Source organism: Solanum stenotomum, chromosome 9 (assembly GCF_019186545.1).
Source record: "Solanum stenotomum isolate F172 chromosome 9, ASM1918654v1, whole genome shotgun sequence".
NCBI lineage: Eukaryota > Viridiplantae > Streptophyta > Magnoliopsida > Solanales > Solanaceae > Solanum > Solanum stenotomum.
In genome coordinates this window covers 8,300,053-8,313,931 of record NC_064290.1, presented here as the reverse complement: position 1 = coordinate 8,313,931, position 13,879 = coordinate 8,300,053, and the positions used below count along the sequence as shown (strand labels likewise).

The following is a 13,879-nucleotide window of genomic DNA, read 5'->3' as shown; positions in this document are numbered from 1 at the left end:
AATTTTTTTTTTTTGAAAAACAGATTTTTTAAAATGGGTTAGAACCATTTTACCCAAATCATATATGACCAAATTCATATTTACCCATATTCTATTTGGGTGGATTGTAATCCAAATCATTTTTGTTCAATCCATCCAAATCCGATCCAATCCAACTATTTGTCACCCCTAGAGATGTTATCAATATCCCGCATAGATTTCAACGGCAATAAATATGCATATTAATAAAGAGTTTTAAAGTCTTTTCCAACATTAGTTAATTGTCATTGCATCCAATGTCGTTATGGGCCTTAGGAACATTTACAAAGAGTGTTATTGCGATAATAAACATATTTAACGATAATTAAGCTATTGTTATTAATTAATTGCTGCTAAATTTTTTTGGTGTAGCGCATGTTGTTGCCAACATTATCCTACTTTTATTGTTCTAAAATCTAATACTTCATCAGTCGAAAAATCTTAATAGCTCAGATAGTTGGCTACCTGAATGCCTTGATTCCTATCTTATAATCTCTTTTGCCGTTTTTCCTTTCCCAACTCTAAAAATATCCCCTCCATATGTTCTTACTTGTCTAGACTTGACAAACCCCTTAAAAATAATAAATAAATTGACAATTTACTACTATATCATCTTTTGATTATAATAAATTTATTAAAATCTTTTGATTATAATAAATTTAATATTTTAATAGATACATTACAAAATAACTATAACTAATAATAAGGGCTAATTAGAAATGCATTAGAGAATCTTTTGACAGTTGATCATTTCTTCTTAAATATAAACCTACAAAATCCTTCATCCACCCCATCCCCAAAGTAGCAAAAGGGTAATATTGATAAATTATGTCTTATTTTAGTTTATTTAAGTAAGATTTAATTTCAACTTTCAATCTTTTGGAAATCGTATGTGCCTAAACCAAGTTGACAACAGTTGTCACTTAGTAGTAAGCATGTCTAAATGTTTGTACGTAGATGGAAAATTGGGGAACAAAATAATTGAGATGAGTTGGTTAGCCTGCCAATCAAAAATAATAATACTGATATATATATAAGCGGGTGAGTTCAATTTAGATAGGTTAAAATAAGATTAATTAATAAATGAGCAGGTTAATTAGGGCACGAAATGAACTAAAATACGAGTCATACTCCATTTCTCGATTTATGCGTACTATTCTTGTGCAGGGATCATGCTAATCTTCTCCAGATCGTTCCAATTTTATCGGATATCCCAAAAGGGACATATGAGTCATAATCCAATCTGTAAAATTTATAATTATTTTATTTGATTCTTTTAAAAAAATTTAGTACCTAATAATTTATAAACAACTCTTACCAATTTGATAATTAAAAAAAATGAAAAAATAAAAAATCTAAGATGGGAACATAAGAGTATAGCACATAGCTTGTTGGATCATTTACATTCATGTATAGTGGGAGTCGAACCACATTTGCTTTGCTGTTAGCCGACAAATTAATACTATACAATGTACATGTAATGCTCTAATAAAAAAATAAAAAATTTGCTAGTGGATGATTTAAGGTTGTTCCTTTTTCCATTACTATATATACCTAGATAGGTTTGAAACTCTCTCATATTTTACAAAATATATACATATAGAATATTGAGAAAGTGTAAAAGATATTTTTAAATTATGCGAAATTTATAATATTTGTTTTTTTTTTTTTGTTATAGTTAGATCTAATCATGTCAATCATGCCATTACTGTTATTTAATAGTGGTAATATGCCTTTATTTCACACAAAACCTAATATAGCATAACTAGAAGAATAATTAGTTTTTATGCAATAACATTGCATTAGACAAGCGTTATACGATAATAATAAGAGAACATTTATTTCAAAACTTAGAATTGGTGGACTGTAATTCATTCCTATTAAAAAATGACCAAGAGATGTCCACCACTACAGTCTACAAATCATGTCCACATACCATTTTGTTGCATCTTTTTTTGTTGGCTTTTTATCTTAATTAGTTCTTATCTTTCCTTTTTCTTTTCGATGTCTACATTTACTAAACGACTAAATTTCAAAGTTTATATCAATCTTTTTTACTTGTAGTTGTCACTATCCTCACGTGTTATTTATCCTTATTTTTCAATGGTATTGTTTAACTATTCTTTGTGCTAATACAAACTTTAGCAACCTGACGAATTGATCAAAATTAAAATTTCTTGACACTTGGCAAAAAGATAATAGATTAGTTTTTTTTTTTAAATCTGTACAGTGTTGTATAGTACAAAATTTACAGCAAGATATCATTTGTTACATGTTTATCCACTAAATTTACAATATAATTTAATCTCTAAGAACAGGACAAGCATGAAGTCAATCAAAATTATTTTTTTTTTGGCAAATTATAGAATTGGGGAGTCTTTAAAGACCTTAGGGAAAAAACAACAAGTGGAAGATTGATTATATATGCTTCAAGGATTACCATCAACCATGCCACAATAGCTTATAAGTATTTATTATTTTAATTTATATATTCTTTTCCTACATATTATAGTGCTTCTAGATTAAAATCAGTCACAAATTGATCACTTCTAACTTATGATTTTAAGTTGATAAATCAGTTTCATCACTTAAAAATATTTTTCAATTGTTGATACTTATCAATTATTTTTACTCAACTAACCCAAACAGGCTCTTAATCTTTCAAATGACGGACCACCTTAGAGGTCAGAAGAAGAAGATTTTTGGAGAGCACGACAATCTTTGCTGAAATGGGTATGGGGGACAATCAGGGCATATAGCCCATAAAGAGGTGGCATCCTTAACCAAAAAGCGGGGCTAAGTAAGGGGCATATCGATTCAGTGTTCATAATCGAGTTACTCAAATTCAGTAGGAATATAGGAATAGTAAGATCTAGTAGGAGCTTACCTTGGAATGCAGTAACGTACAAATTGAGATAACTAAAAAGAAAATGAAAAAGAAAGTTAAATAGTCAATTAAGTGAAATAAAGACGTGATAATTGCTTCTAATGAGATTAGGGTATATCAAAACGCAAGATTATCCCCTTATCCAACTAACGTGAGAAATTGCTTTTTCTTCCTGCCAAAGCTTGAGAGTTTTCAAATCACTTCAAAACAATGACAAAAAGTTGTCTTTTTAGTAGTGATCCATACGTGGCTTCTAAATCAATCGTATGGAAATCTTTCAATGCGCCCAAGTATGGATTTCACAAACATACATTCAATTTTCCACAAGTTTCCTTTAGATATGACCTTTTAACTATTACTCTCTCCGTTCCATATTAGTTGATCACTTTCCTTTCTACACGCATATTAAGAAATCATAAATACGAAAATAGTTTTACTAACTCATCCTTTAAAAAACTTCTTGAAATTTTACAAATAATTGTGAACACTTTCAAAAAGAATTAATTGCAAGGGTAATATAGAAAAAAATTGATTAATGTTTTCTGATCAACTAATATGGGACAACTATATTTAGCAAGAGGATCAACTAATATGAGACGGAAGGAGTACTTGATGACTTATTTAAAATATATCTTGACCAACTCCGTTTTGGTTTCAAATTCAAATATATATTCTTTTAGTTTTCTCTTTCCTTCTACGAGAGGCATAACACCAATATATTACTATAAATAAAGTATTCCATGACTATATATACAATTTCGAAGTATATATCTATCTATCTATCTATATATATATATATATATATATATATATATATATATATCCCTTTAATTGAATACTCCACGAAATGTCATGCGTATATGGCGTGTGTATTATAAAAGGCACACACACTGTCCACATCAATGTATGTATAACTCTTTTTATATCGGATTTCAATTTTTAAAACATATCCTCTTTTTTCTAAAAAAAAATGGGGTTAGAAAAAAAAGAAAAGGAAAGAGAAGTACTGGAGTTCATGTAGCCAATTAATTGTGAGCTACTAAGATTTTGAGTAAAAAAACATCTACTTTTAAATAACATGATAGTGTACAATTTTTTATATTTTTCATACATGCTCTCTCATGTTTGAAGGCGTGTGGCTTTTGAGTTGGGTGATGATTATGAGTGATTATTTAAGGTCAAGTCACGTGGCTATTTTATAAAATACAAATTTAGGCACTTTAATTTGAATTGGTTAATATCCTTAGATCTAGTTGAAATCATTCATCCAGCAGTGTGTAATAATTATGTAATTAAAAGGAGTAAATTTTTTAGATTGAAAGTGAATTCTCTACCATTAGATTTGTGATGTTTATTAATATCCAGTATATAGCCTTGTGACACATTGCACCGTCCTTTTGAAAAAACTTGGCCTATCACTGCTTTTGGCAAGAAATAAAGATCAGACAAAGACAGGTTGGAAGTTACGTTGTTGGCATAATTAATTTGGATAAAACTTACTGGTTATATCAAATTAATCAATGCACTGCAGGGCTCATTTAGAGACGGTGTTCCGAACATGATTTTCTTTATATTCAGGATCCAAACTCGAGACTTTCGATTAAGTGTGAAGTAGTCTCACCATTGTATGACAACTCAGGTTTATATGTGGATGTTACTTTTACCCAATCACAATATGTTATAAGTAGTAAAACTACATTTAATATTAGGAAAAAATAAAGTAGCTAGGTACCTAAACCAAGTTGACAAGACTTGGTAGTAAGCATGTCTAAACATTGTGGAGGGTAACATTGTGACATGTCAACTGAAGATGCTATATAGGTTTTTGAAAATAGGGAACAAGATAATTGAGATGAGTTGGTTGGTTAACCTGCCAATTCATGTTGTACAGGTCGATATTGCTATTTTTGTTTCTCATTCGGTGTCTGATAATTCATATTGAAGGTCTGATTAAATTCGAATCATGTACCGCAGGCCTTACTCAGGGGGTGACACACTCAACAAAATTTTCTCCATATCTAAGGTTCGAATTCGAGACTTCTGATGAAGGATGAAACAATTTCATTACTGCACCAGCACCACAATCCATTTTGGTACGGATGGATATTGTACTTGGATGAAGTTTTGGGTGAAATTTCAAAATGAAGAAATTTTGTCAATCAAAGAAGGGAAACATCCAGTGATAGTAGACAAGCAGATTAATGCATACAATTAGACATATCTTGTTGGATCATTCACATTTATGTGTAGTGGGAGTCTAATTAACCACATTTGCTTTACTTTTAGCAGACAAATGTACAACGTATATGTAAATAATACTCCAATTTAAAAAAATGTTAGTGTAGATGATTTAAGGATGTCCCTTATTCTCTTGTGACAATAAAAAAAGTTTTTTTTTAGTGGATAATAATATCTTAATAAAATACTCCCTTTGATTTGAAGCACGCGAATCAAATTATTTAATGTTCGATATTAATTTAAATATCAGATTTTATTTTATATTTAAATAAATTTACATATTCTATAGTATTAGCAAATGAGTGGTAGCTAGCTGGAATATTCTTCACCATATTAACATCTCTTGGGGGAGACAAAATCAAATCCAATTGGCTCATGAAGATTTTTGTAACTCGAATTGACTATGAAGATTTTTGTCAAGATATTTCTAAAATACTTTTTTTTTTTCATTTGGCAAAAGTATTTATTAACCCCCTGAACTTGAAGCTTTTAATTCGGTGTACACCTAAATTATATTCCGTTTTAATTATCCCCGAATTTGTTTATTCCTCCATCACGTACACCTTTTTCGTCCACCTGCTTCTATTGTGACTACATGCGTGCGACAACTGGCAAAAGTGGTGATGTAGATTTCCACCTGGATAAATAATAGCCACCTAGATAAATTAATATTGCAAAAAATAAATTTCTTAAATTTAAAATTCATTGTTTAAAAGTTATTTTTGAATAAGGGTTGATTTCGCGGAACTCCTTCTAGATTTGGGTTTTTCTAGACGTGAACTTGGTTGATTAAATTTCAAATTTGTCTGAAATTCTTACCAAGTAAGTGTTAATCTTTGTTTCCTTTACTGTTCATTTACATTTTCCCCTATTTTTCGTTTAAAATATGCCAAATATTAAAGAAAAATGGAGATTTTACATATATTTTTTTTACTGTTGTGGCTTTATGATGTGGCAAAAAATCACTTCCTCATGCGCCTAGTAGAGTGTGTTGTCAATTTATACGCCAGGTGGACAATAAAGGTGTACTCGATGGAGGAATAAACAAGTTCGGGGGAGGGGGGTAATTAAAACAAAATTTAGTTTAGGTGCACACCGAACAAAAAGCTTCAAGTTCAGGGGAGTAATGAGTACTTTAGCCTTTTCATTTTCATATGGTATATATAGCCATAATTTTAAAAGAACATATAAAATAATTAAGCTTGATAAAAATTAGGTTGGATTGGGCCTTGACCTGTAATGTAACCCACTACCTAACCCTTTTTGACTCAATCTGTTTTGAACCAAGCAAATTTTAATTAAATTGAATCTTAAACCGATTGTTATTTCAATCCATTATGTCAAATTTAGCCCAATCCACCCAATTATCACCCATAACATCGGTATATGAAAGACAATATATTAGTTAGTGGAGTAAGAATATTTGTATAATTATATGGACCAAGACAAACCAATTCATGCGTGTCATGCAATTAGAGGTCAACGATTTTATTTGGTAAATTAATTGGCTAAATCGTATTGCGTTTCACGTCCCGTCCTCAGCCTTAAACTTCTTAAAATGAAAATATAATTTACCTATATATTGACAATTTTTTTTAAAAAGAATTTATACCACTAAATAGAACATCTAGAGACTTTTTATTAAAATAAAAATCCTCAATAGAAATAAGTACAAGAAAAGGAGGCTAAATCTTACCTTGTTAGTCCTAATGAGATAACAAATATTATTATTTGAATAGATAACTTGTCTTATTTTATATACTATTTTTTTATTATTATTAAGTAACGTGATAATATAAGTATTTTTTTTAGTTATGTGCATAAAAAGTTTAACTTATCAAAGAGTGAAGAAAACAAGAAAAAGGTGTTGAGATAAATTATCAAACATGCAAGCAACACGCAAATTTATATAACGGAACGTGAAAGCAAACAGTCATAATTATGATACACAAATAGTTGAATAAAATGGCTCTAAAAGTTTTAAAAAAACAATTAAAAAAGAACTTTCATTGGTAGATTTGATGGTCCAACGCCAACCCGAACCTTCATATACAAAAAATAAAAATAAAATGGTCCCATAAAGATTAGCATCGCTAAGATTTCTTTGGGCCAATAAATAATTCCATGATATTAGGGATAGTAAAATAGCATAGGGAAAAGAAGAAATTGAAAAACGGTATTCGTGAAACTTGAACACATTCAAACACCATAGTAAAATCATGATAACCATTAAGTCTACAATTACAACCCTAAGACTTGGATGGTCTTCCAAAATTAAACTTGTTCGAAGGGTGTTAAATAAGCGGTTTGAAATGAACTTAAGTGAGTAAAATAAATTGAGTTAATAAATGAGTGAATCATTGTTTGATCACAAATTATTTGGGTTGAAATGAGCTAAAAACGGATAATAATGCAGTTCACCTAATTCTTATTAAGTTTTAATTTTTTGATTGTTCTTTTATAATTTTTAGTATCTAAGAATATTACTTTTTTCTTTCCATGACTATATATATCATATTAAAACAATATTGAAAAGATTTTTCAGGGATCAATTTGATCTACATATAACTCAATTTTTGATGAAATGGTCTAATAAATTGACCGGTTAATAATTTACCTAAACTTTAACGAATTGGACGAGTTATAATTTTTTGGGTTAATTTAGTTACCTCTATTCTCTTGTAGGTCCCATCATATTTGACAAATATTTGTGTTAGAATTTGAATTTGAAAGATAAATTGATGTTACATTTGTGGCCAACTAATGACACTAGCTTAAAGGAATAAAACCTTCATGACTCAAAGATTTGGTAATCAATATAATAATTAAAGTCAAAAATATGTGATTGGAGGGGTATAAGTTTAATTTGCTTGCACATTATGCAACTAATTCCACCTAATGGCCCTATTAAGTTTATAGTGTGAAAACGGCTGTTTATTTGGTGCAATAATTAGTTGCAACTTTATAACCGCTCACTTATATAGTTTGAATTGAAAATATTGCACTATCACCAATTGACAAAGCATAAGGAACTTGCTTTTATTTATTTGAGTCGAGACTCGAGTGTCTTTTGGAAAAGGTTTTTCTGTCTTCGTAAGATATGACTTAAGTCCTGCGTACATATCATTCTCCTTAAATTCACTTATGAATTACACTGAGTATGTTATTATTGTTGTTTGACAATTAAAATTAAAGAGAAAAACTTTAATATTAGGTGATTTCTTAGTAATTACTAAATTATATTTATTTTTAAAAAGAAAATTTTGATATATTTTGGGATCAATCATTTGAGAATATATCTCAGCTCTCAATTAAGATGATATTTTGAATCTCTAACATAATTTCCTTATGCCTTTTTTTGTCAAAGGAATAATGATCAGACATTGTTTCTAGAGAGATAGTAAATCCTTCAAAAATCCAAAATTTTCATCACAAATTTAACAGAAAGTGAAGAATTTCAACCAGCAACATAATTGTGGATCATCATTAGAATTTTGGATACATTATACAATAATATATACAGCTTCTATCTCGATTTATACGCGTCACTTTCTTTTTTAGTCAGTCCATAAAAAAAATTCTATATATTTTCGTAATAATTTAACTTTTGTTGTAAATTGGATGTCCACACTAATATGTTTAGTGGTGTAAGATTAATACACACACAAAATGCTATGTGGTGTATACTAATTAGCCATTTGATATACTTGGTTCCCAAAGTGTATACATGGCAAGATGATATCCATGTATTACACTTTGGGCACAAGTAATACAACTATATATACCCCTATTCTTGTAACAAAGAAAGAGAGAAGAGTAAGTGAAAGAAAATACTACACATACTATTTCTCATCTTCCTTATTATCTTAGTTTTTATACTTCATTTGATAACACGTTATCAGCACGAGTCTCTTCATCTATGAGTATCTCTGACAGTGCATTAGCCGAAACATAAATAGTATAGAGTATATTATATTTTGCTATATAAGTCTTCTTATACTTGATAGTCTAAATTTGATGTGTCAAATGTAATTATCGTTAATGTAATCATGGATTTTTGAGCTAAATATTGGAAGGATAATTAGTACATACTTAACTGATAACCTTGTTGAAAGAATTGAACTCACCGAAATCGTTAGAAGACTAAAAGTGCAAAACATAATATTTTAATTAATTTGGTTGATACTTTGTTGTGGTTATCACCTAGCAATACATAATTGCTTTTAAAGGAGATATAGTTGATTTAATGAATCCATATCAAAATAAAAAGGAAAAGGTATTAAAATTTCTTATGTTGACCTACATTAATTTTGATCAATATCATTGATTATTTTACACAATTGTTTATCTTTCACTAGCTAATCATTTACTTCTTGAATTATTATAATATGTTATATGTACTAACATAACTTGTTTTATAGTTGCTTTAAAAAGGTAAGCAAACTAATATTTGAAGAAAAATTTTATTTTCCTTTGGAATCATCAAAAGGACTTTTCTATCATGAAAGATTCTTTGAAGTGGCATTGACATGTCATTTAGGTTTGCAATTAACAAACTTGTCAATGGTAAAGCTAATTGTATATTTTTGCTTTATGGTAAGCTTCCTTCACAATACTAATTACATTAATTCTAATTTGTATACATCTGCAAAAGAGTATGCTAATTTTTGAAATTCATAAAATATGCTACATGTCATTGAGACAATTTGACATGTAGACTTTATTAGGTCCATTTATCAAGTGTGTATTTAATTCTTGGATTTTGAGGTATCATTTTATTTATTGTGATTATTAGTGTTTTCCTCTAGTTGCTTTATCTATGAATTACAATTGAAGAAAAAAAAAAATTCTTAACTAGCAACAAATGAAGTCAATGTTGAGAATTAATTTGTTGATCTTTCAATAAGTGAATTACTCATAAAACTTTTAAATTGAAAATAGTATTCAGAGCCATCTATGAGGATCAACTCTGTTTCATTTAGCAAAGGTAATAACTTGTATATGATCTTTTGAACTGTTATTATGACTAAATTTATTTGTGCTATTAATAACAAAGATACAATATTTTAAAGGCTATCAATTTTATTTTGAACTATATATGATGTCATTGATTGAGGTAAGACGGTAGAGTTAAATTTCACCGCACCAAAAGGGCAAGACATCGATTAAAGTCTAGATGCACCATGATGATACAATTTTGGGTTCAAGTCCCTTTGTGTTTTGGCCTAACACGCCTTTATATGGATAACACATTGGGTTAAAGTCCCAATACAATATATTGATGATATAATGATGACTGGGCAAATTGATAAGCTCTTGATAAAACAAAAGAAATGTGAAGATCGTCTCATTGAATATGCTCAATTCTTTGAAGTGAATGTGATAGCAATACATTAAAAATCTGAAAGATGACAAGATAATTTTATGATTAAACATATGAATATGGACGTGAACGGACAAAATTATAATAGTCATCATTGTGAAAGAAAAAACATTATGGGTTCTCAAAATGACCTTTTAAAGAGTGAAGGTAATTTTTGTCATCAAAATGATATGAAAGGTAATTAGAAACATGTTTGTTATGAGACCTAATAAGTTTATAAATCCTCCATCAAAGAAAATGATGAAAAAGTGGTAATACACTTGACTTTCAAAAGTGATGTTGAGGTATGTCATATGAATATGATAGATTTCAAAGCATGACAATGAACTTCTAATGAAAGGAATAATTATGAAGCATGTATATATGATTATAGTCAATTCCTTGAAGAGAATGTGACTTGTGATAAGTATCATGAAAAGTGGACCATTCTAGAAAGTGAATGTGTCAAGAGATGATGAAAATTATAAATAAAGACATGCTCATGTATGATTTAATAAATACCACAACCAGGGGCGGATTTACGTTGAACCATGGGGGTTCATCCGAACCCCCTTCGTCGAAAAATTACACTATATATATAAAGATTAAAATATTAATTTACGTGTATATATATACTATTGAACCCCCTGAACATATACCAAAGGCGTAGCTCAGTGGCGTTGGGGGTTCAGGAATTTGCTCTATTGCACGCGAGGTCGCGTGTTCGAATTCGGGCAAAGGCATTTTTTTATCAGCTTATATTTTAGACGTTTTAATTTTTTTAAAAAAATAATAATGCAATCAGAAAACGATGTTTAGTTCCAAAAAATTAAAATATTGATTGGGAATTTAGGATTTATTAGTTTAACCCCTAATTACAAAGTCAAATATTAAAAAACCCTTTTCCTCTTGATTCGATCCGTTTAATTCGACCCATTTATTTGTGAATATTATTAACGTGATTAATTTTTTTTGAACCCCCTTGTTGAAAATCCTCCCTCCGCCACTGACCACAACTCACCCCTATAGGAGGTTAGAGAGAAATAAAGAAATTTTATGTTGGTATAAATGGTTATTGGTCAAGTAATTTTGGTTCATCACAAATATTATGTTGGTATAAATGGTTATTGGTCAAGTACTTTTAGTACATCACAAATATTGTGATACGTTTTATGCTGAACTACCGAAAGGGCAAAAGAAGGAAATAATTTCTTGCCATACAAATTGTCATTGGTTATGTATCTCTGTGCACCAAAAATATTTTGCCAGATATTAAATAAAAGGAAGGAGATACTAATGACAAAAGTAAATCAAGAAACAAGTTTTGCTTGTAATGATTTTGACCATGACAATAATGATATATATTTCTCTTTGAACGAGATGTCACCACACAAACAATGTTATGAAATATGTGGTAGTATCCAATGTTAATTGTGAGCTTTGGTGAGCTAATGTGCTACTACCTAAAGAAATAAAATTGCTCATGATGTTGGAATTGTAGTAAGTCTCAAAAGAAACTTTTTAAGTTTCAAAGAAATAGTCAAAGAAAAAAAATATTGAGACTATAAATATGAAAAGATTTAAGGTCTTCATATTACTACATCAAAGTGGGTTATAAATATTTACGTGAAAAATTATCCATATTTGCATATTGTTTGTGGTAACTAAGTATGAGCATGATGATGGAATCACATACAAAATAAACTAGAAGGTTATTGAAATAAATATCAGTTGGCATGGCCGGTTGATGACCATCCCGATTTAAATATGATACGAAAATTACAGAGAATTCACGTGGTTATATATATTGAAGAAATAATAAATTCTTCAATAATTCTCTTGTGTTGTTTGTTCTCATGATAAGATTATCATTGCACCAACTAAGGTTGAGATTGTATCTCTTGAAATTTTGAAATGTATAAAAAGGTGAATATGGGCCCGTTCACCTGTCATGTGGACCATTTACTATATATAGATGCATCTATGCTATGGTCACATGTGCTCTATTATCAACTTGCAATTTAATTATTTTTGCAAAGGTTATTTACTCGAATTGATAAATCATGAGCACATTTCAAATAATAAAATTATATTGATAATGCTGGTATATATCCAAGTGGTTTAAGCAAAAATTTTATGCCTCCAATTGAAGCTAAACCATTGGTTATGAGAACGAAACTCCTAAAAAAAATTGGTATGAGATGTGTAAAGTGTAGCAACACTTGTACGTATCAAGCCAACAAGGTTCCCCTATCACAATTGGTTCAGGGTCATAAACCAAATAATACTCACCTAGAAATTTAAATGTGCGATATATTATTTCATTGCTCCACCATTACGGAATGCACAAAGATGAGTCCCCAAATAAGTTTGGGTGAATCTTTCTCTAACATTAGGGGGAGATAAGAAACTGAAAATTAAGTTATACATAATGAATTATCATTGGTATGATCCTCATTGAAGAGATAATTTAAGTCAATTGTCAGATGCATCTCTGATCCAATGTTATAATCAGTTATAAATGCTCCAATGAAAAGTCCTTGAAGGACATAATTTATGGCATGCCTGAAGCGTGATAAATTAATCGATTCGAAAGATAAAACTTCTTGAAGAAGAAAAGGGGTAAATGATCAAGATGGTCTTAATAATGAGGCAAGTGCTTTAGAAAGAGCACCATGAAATAACACTTTATAAAAACCTTGGCAAAGGTTTAGGTACCTGGAAATAATGAAAAATAAAGTGAGCTTGATAAGTTATGTCACATTAGAATCGATATCAAATAATCATCGACGATATCTTGAATATAATGTAGTGCTCAAAATTATAAATGGTGATGAGGATCTTGATATTAAATCTGTCGAGAGTTGACAGATAAATGATTGGCCAAAGTAAATACAATTCAAGTATTTCGCTATTCACTTGGAAAAGTGATGTTTTGGACTTATTTTGTCCATATACCAGATATAATGTCAGTTGGGTACAAATAAATTATTGTGCGATAAGAAAAATCGTAAAATATAAAGTACGGGTTGTGCATTGAAAAATAAAGATTTTTCGTGAAAGTCCTAACATTATTGTATGGAGATGTATACTCCCAAGGTGGATGCAATGAGGTTTCTATCGATCTGACAATACATGAAACACTTGAATATGCATAATGAATGATTATCATGTCTAGCTAGACAGTAAATATTATATGAAAATCCCTGAAGAATTTAAAAGGTTATAAAGCGATTCCATTGAATAGTACCCCAATGGTTGTAAGATCTCATATTATAAAGATCAATTTTGATCTCATTAAAATGGTTAGAAAGTACCATGTCATAGTGCAATTGATGCACTTATGTATCCTACTACTATTATTCATGGTAAAG

At 29.6% G+C, this 13,879-nt stretch overlaps 1 non-coding gene across 1 annotated transcript; it reads right to left on the bottom strand.

The window, feature by feature from the left end:
- Window positions 1-1,134: 1,134 nt before the first annotated feature.
- Window positions 1,135-1,242, bottom strand: LOC125878100 (U6 spliceosomal RNA). Its single transcript, XR_007447716.1, has one exon. It is a non-coding gene; the product is annotated as a U6 spliceosomal RNA (small nuclear RNA).
- Window positions 1,243-13,879: the final 12,637 nt, after the last annotated feature.